Here is a 5407-nt window from a genome sequence, read left to right as displayed (position 1 = left end):
AATACGGATGCAAGGGATATCCTCGACAACTCATACTTTTCACCTTGTTCCCCTACACGCCTTGTATGGTTTGTTAGATAACTACAAAGCCCAACCAACCCTAATCTTGTACCCATTGCCTGTACGCTACAACACTCCAAACTTGGTATACACTCTTTGCCAGCCAGCCATCCATCCGTGGTCGACATCCATCACACGATGCTCTACCATACCATCAGCATTGCGGTTCACTCCGCTTTCACGCCCCTCGACACCAACAATTTACACGAAAACACACGGTAAGTAAGCAAGCAAAGGAGATGAAAACAAAATCCATCACTTGGTACAATTGTAGGTGCACCGAAGTCACATGTTCATTGATACGCGCCGTGCCGCCGCACGTCGCCGTCGCCGGCCCGGCGGCCAACCCATCCGCCCTCCAAACAACAAGCCCGCCCCATGGGCTGGGTTGGGTTGGGTCCCCGTAGCAGAAAACCCCACGCCCCCATAAAACCAGCCCCGCCATGGCCGGCTCCAATGGCAGCGCACTCTCTCTCTCTACCCCCAAAACCCCATTGCATCCCGGCTTTCAAATCCGCCACCTTTTCCCCATCCCGGCTTTCAAATACGCCCGAGAAGAGGAGAGAGAGGAGGAGGAACCCAAGGAGCAGGCCGGCCTCAAAAGAACCACTCACCTTCCCGCAGCCACTCTCTCTCTCTCTCTCATCACGCACATCACACACGCTCTCACCGGTAGCTAGCCGGCGGTTGGAGCGGAGCCCCTGCTGCTGCGGCCGCTTAAAGGAGGAGGAGGAGGGCGGGAGCAATGTCGGAGCAGCCGTTGCCGCAGCCGCGGAGCAGCATGAGGGAGGCGCTGCAGAAGGAGGACAAGGAGAAGGCGTCGGCGGCGGCGCCCAAGGAGAAGGCGGCCGTGGCCCCGCCGCACGTCGCCGCGCCCCCCATGGCCAAGAACGGCGGCGGGAACGGGGGCAAGGGCGGCCACGGGGCCCAGCCGCCGGCGGCGGAGGAGACGACGCGGGAGATCCAGGTGGTGCGCGAGGCGTACCGGCAGCCGGCGGCCCCGGCGTACGTGATGCCCGAGGAGCCCCCCGCCATGGTGGAGCTGGTGGGGTGGTACCTCTACGGCTTCTGCTCCTTCTTCATCACCCACCTGCTGCTGCCGGTGCTGTTCCCGGCCATCGTCACCCAGGTCGCCTTCCCCTCCTCCGACTTCACCCCCGAGGCCAAGTACACCGTCAAGGGCGCCTCCTGCTCCGTCCACGAGATGTCCATGTAAGAAGAAGAACAAGATGCCTCTCCCCACTCCCTCCTCTCTCCTCTCTTAAATCTTTGAATTTTTTTTGCAGTTCTTGGCCGTTTCTTGTGGTTTTTAGAGGGGTTTTGGGCCAGATTTGGGGGACCCTGTCCAGTTTCTTGGGGTGCTTTCTTGTGGTTTTTAGAGGGGTTTCCACACAGATTTGCAGATTTGTTTTCTTGTTCCTGTATTTTACCTCCCCTGTTCCTCGCTTCCACACAAGTTCAAGCCAGATTTGCTCACAAGCAAGCAAGAAAATAAAAATCCTCAGTGTTTTTTATGGGAAGTAGCAATCTTTCCTTGCAGTTTTAGGGCTATGCGACAGTGATTATTCTTGGAGTGCTACCACTATTTTCCTCGAGAGCTTGTTCTCATCTCACCCAGTGTCTGCCCAAAATTAAAAAAGGTTCTTGTTTTTGTCTGCAAACGAGGAAGCATCAGCATGGTGCTCCCCCCTTCCTTGCCTTGCGGATTTTAATTTGTTTTGGCCGTTTCTCCTGCCGCATCCCGTGATCTCCTCTGTACTTCTGCTCACTATTATTCAGTATTTGTTTTTACCCATTTTTTCATATTTATTTGTCATCTTTCTGCTACTGTGTGCAAGTACAAGTATATGATTTACCCTGTCTGTTCGGGCGGTGTGGGTGCGTATATTGCGGCGTATATGCGACGAAAATACCTAGGAGATGAGAGAAATGATAGGATGCGTCGTGATACCTCAGAGATTCCATGCTCCCTCGCTTGCACCTCCATTATTATCAGTAGCAAGCAGATAAGAGATTCTTGGTGCAAGGCTCCAAAACATGGCCACTGTTTTTTGGTCCTAGACTACTAGATGCAGCAGATAGCTCAGTGAGGAGGCCACTTCCCATTATTTTCTTTATTTTTCAGCTAAATATTATTTCCCCAGGATTTTTCTCCCTGCCTATAGTTATATCTACCTACACATATTAAAAACTGCATCATTTTTTGTCAGCTAGCCCTGCCCTGCTGAGGGTCACATGATTTCTCTTGGGGGGGGGGGAGGATAAGGTCAAACGAGAGATTCCCAACCAAGGGTGCCTGCCTGTGGAAATAAAACCCATTTGAATGAATCTTTTTGTAACGTTGGGATGGTAGTACTGCAAGCAGTAGAAAAATATGAATGGTACTGCAAGCAGGCAGGGGAGGCCATAAGTGTGAAATTTATGGGCACGCCTGCCTGTGTATCCCATTAACTACGGCCTCTGAACCAAAACTTGCCTCCATGCTCTGCTTCAGATAGTGCACAGACAAGATACTGCTACTCCAAATACTACCACTCCCACTGTATTTCATTTCAAAGTTCAAAATGCTACTAGTACTGATGACAGATTTTTCATTTCCTATGAGTGATGTTTTTCCTAGTAGGAGAGGAGAAAAATAGCAGTGGCCATGTATGGACTAGGAGTGCATTTTTTCTAGGGTGATGGATAGATCTAGTGATGAGTACTGCATTGCTTTTGTCCCACTTTTGAGAGGACCAAGGAAATGAGTGCTCCAAAGCATGCCCATGCTTTTGCCCCCCTTCTCTTGGGCCTGGTCTCCCCCCCCCCCCCCCCCCCCCCCCCCCCTTTGTGCCCTTTTCTTTTGAACAGCAAAAGAGGGTGGTGATAACCCTTGTAATTATGCACAAGCTCTTTGCTTTTAACCTAGAAAAATTGATGGTTCATGGCTGGCTAACTGCAGGTCCAGCCAATTGGTAGGTGGGTGTACATGGTTGAATTGCATAGGGCCAACTAACTGCCCCTTGATGGGGGCAAACAAGATGTTGTTGATACATAAATGTGTCAACATTGACACCCCAACCCACAATTGTGTAATGAGTTCATCTTGCATTGCATCTACCCATGAATGAGAATTGTACATACTGTAAATTTCAGTTTTAACTAGGCTGAAATGTGCTTGTTTTACCTTCCCAGCATTGTTGTTCTTATATACTTGCAAGTTTTTACTATGCAAGGTTCAGTCATGCCATCTTTGCTTGTACTGCATGTTCATGTCATCAAATGCTCACACCAAGTTTGTGAAATGTGGCCAGGTACCAGAGGCTGACCAAGTACACCATTGCCATCTCTAGCTCCCACATGTCGCCCCTGGGCTGGAGCGCCCTCTCGTGGGCGATCGGCATCCTCCTCGTGGCGCCGCTCCTCACCCAGGTCGCGCACCACCTCGACCGGGGCCAGTACCAGTCGCTCATCCTCATCGCCGCGACGTCGTTCGGCTCCTTCTTCTGCCTGCTCACCGGCTTCTTCAAGACGGTCTGGGTGTTCCTGTTCTACATCCTCTTCATCGCCGCGTCCATCATCATCGCCGAGGCGGTGCACACCCGCAACCTCGGGCTGATGATCCGCGGCCTTGCCGCCCATGACTCGGGCAAGCACCTTGTCCTGCGCCGCCGCGCTGCTGCCAGCCAGCTCAGCCTCTACTGCACCGCCATCGGCGGCATCGGGGCGGCGCTCATGGCTGCGTTCATGTACCACATGCTGAGGCGCACTGACCAGCTCACCGGCCTCTGGGTCGTCTCCATCTTCAGTGGCCTCATCTGGTTCATCGGCATCTGCCATGGCCTCTTCACGAACAGGCCCAGCAGCTCGTCGCCCACCACCGCATTCGAGCCAAACTTCTTCAGCAAGCTCAAGTACGCATGACCATTGGCCGCTACCCACAGGCCATGGCTGTGTTCCTGTCATCCTTCGCCACAATGTGCATCTTCACCAGTGGCACGCTCTACGCCATTGGCGGCGTCTGCATCAAGCCGGTCCTGGTGCTCGCGCTGTGGATCCTCTACTTCCTGTTCCCGCTCATCTCGCTGCCGCTGCTCCACCCGATCCAGATCATCATCCGCGCCGACGCCGTCCGCATGCAGCTGCTGGGGTTCATCATCGCCCTCTTCGTCTCCGGCGCCGGGTTCTACTTCAAGAGCCACAGGTGGAGGGCCGCCCACATCATCATCATCGCCCTCGTCCAGAGCACCGCCAACGGCATCCTCTACTCCTTCGGCCGCATCCTGCTGCTCGACGCCTCGCCGCCGGGCAAGGAGGGCGCGTTCGCCATCTGGTACGCGTACGTCCGCTGCATGGGCGCCATGATCGGCTTCGCCGTCGCGTCTGCCGGCCCTGGGCGCGCGGGAGGATCCTTCGCTGCTGCGTTCCTGGGCAGCTTCCTCGGCATCATCGTGCTCATCTTCGGCAATGTCAGCAACGTCGGGGCGCTCAAGGCCGCCGGGCATCTCAAGGGCATGGAGGACGAGAAGAGGATCGGCGAGAAGGGCGAGGGCATGAGCGCCGTCGCCGACTCCGGCGAGTCCAGGGGGAGGGTATGATTGATACATTTCATGGTTGGTTGGTTGGAAAGATTTCTTGCTACCATTGTTGTGGTGCGTTGTGCTTGTGAGAGGGTATGATTTGTTCTTCTATTTTTCTTGTTTTTTCTTTCTTGTTCATGTCTCAGTGACACTGTTAATCCGGTGCTCTGCCCCTTTGATGCATGATGATTATGATGATGTTGACATAGTGGTAGAGGGAGTGTGCTAGCAGCTCTGTTAATGTGTTGTTAAATTCTTTTGCTTGGAAGAAAGACAATTGTAACTGATGGTGATATGGTTCCTTGTTCATCGCCCTGTCCTCCCTGAAAAATCTCTAGCAGTCATGCTTCGTGATTTATGTCGAAAATGTGATTGTGTAGAGTGAAAATAAAAACTTCTGGTGCAATCTGCCTGGTGCTTCTTCTTTCACTCTAGTACAAAGGAACTTTGTTTTGGTTCATTCTGCAAATGTGCTGCTATTCTGGAAACTTGGATGAGTGTTTTTCCATTGGTTTTGAATGAAAACAATATGGCACCTTGCAAACACAGGACCATGTCATCATCAGGGCACTCCACTAATTTTTTTATGACAGAACACATCATTATCAGGGCACATCATGGCCATTTTCTTACATGATGCCAAGCTAATGACTGACATCTGTTCTTGCCAAATGATGAGTCTCTGTCTGGTGCCCCTTGCAAATTGTTGATGCTAATTTTTTCTTGTGAAAAATATTGTTGATGCTAATGACCTTCCACTCTTGCCAAAGGGTGGATGCATCTGGGCT

General features: G+C 52.4%; 1 pseudogene across 1 annotated transcript; it reads left to right on the top strand.

Moving 5' to 3' along the window:
* Positions 1-520: 520 nt before the first annotated feature.
* LOC123088382 (uncharacterized) lies at positions 521-4973 on the top strand (annotated as a pseudogene). Its single transcript, XR_006441858.1, has 2 exons — positions 521-1272; positions 3354-4973. The product of XR_006441858.1 is annotated as an uncharacterized protein (transcript).
* Positions 4974-5407: the final 434 nt, after the last annotated feature.

This window comes from Triticum aestivum, chromosome 4A (assembly GCF_018294505.1).
Source record: "Triticum aestivum cultivar Chinese Spring chromosome 4A, IWGSC CS RefSeq v2.1, whole genome shotgun sequence".
NCBI lineage: Eukaryota > Viridiplantae > Streptophyta > Magnoliopsida > Poales > Poaceae > Triticum > Triticum aestivum.
The sequence above is the reverse complement of the archived record's forward strand: the minus strand, read 5'-3'. Positions and strand labels throughout refer to the sequence as shown.